This window comes from Corvus kubaryi, unplaced genomic scaffold (assembly GCF_017639235.1).
Source record: "Corvus kubaryi isolate FWS band 111438036 unplaced genomic scaffold, C.kubaryi_AGA036_p1.0 71, whole genome shotgun sequence".
NCBI lineage: Eukaryota > Metazoa > Chordata > Aves > Passeriformes > Corvidae > Corvus > Corvus kubaryi.
Window position 1 is genome coordinate 13,274,062 of NW_024582059.1, and position 506 is coordinate 13,274,567.

The 506-nt window shown below is 75.7% G+C and overlaps 1 protein-coding gene across 6 annotated transcripts in view; it reads right to left on the reverse strand.

Annotated features, from left to right (window-relative positions):
* Positions 1 to 268, reverse strand: part of CCSER1 (coiled-coil serine rich protein 1) — a 629,908-nt gene extending 629,640 nt beyond the window's left edge. For 5 of the 6 annotated variants that reach the window (XM_042049676.1, XM_042049678.1, XM_042049682.1 and 2 more), the window contains exon 1: positions 19 to 267. The gene's annotated coding sequence lies outside the window, so the exon portion shown is untranslated. Of the gene's footprint in view, positions 1 to 18 lie in introns of all 6 variants that reach the window. The other variant, XM_042049677.1, reaches the window with a different exon arrangement.
* Between the last annotated feature and the right edge of the window lie 238 nt (positions 269 to 506).

A 506-nucleotide genomic window follows, 5' to 3' on the forward strand; every position in this document is an offset into this window, starting at 1 on the left:
CCGGGAGGGACGCGTTACCTGGCCGGGCTCCTCCAGCGCCCGAGGCGCTCGCCCTTTGCCGCCGGGGGCTGGGACCCTCCTGGCAGCGCGGCGCGGCACCGCCCCCGCCCCGCTGGGTCGCCGGTTCGCTGCGTCGCCCCGGCGCGGGGAGAATAATCCCGTGCGGAGCGGCGGTGCCCCGGTCTGTCAGTCTGTCCGCCTAGCCGTCATGTTGCGGCCAGTGTGTGTGCGTGTGTGTGTATGTGCGCGGCGGGCGGGGAGCAGGGAGGGCGGGAGGAGAGGAGGGAGGGATGCGGGGGCGGTCCGGGGCGGCGCTTCCGCGCGTGTGCCGGTGCGGGGCGCGGGTCCCCGCGGCGCGGAGCGGGGCCGCCGCGGTCTCTGCGTGTGCGAGGGATGATGAGCGTGTCCCCGTCTGTGCGGGTGGGCCGGCTGTGTGTGCGCGTCCCCTGTCTGTCCATGTGTCTGTCCGTGTCCGTGTGTCCCCGGGCAGAGAGCTTCCCCCCGGC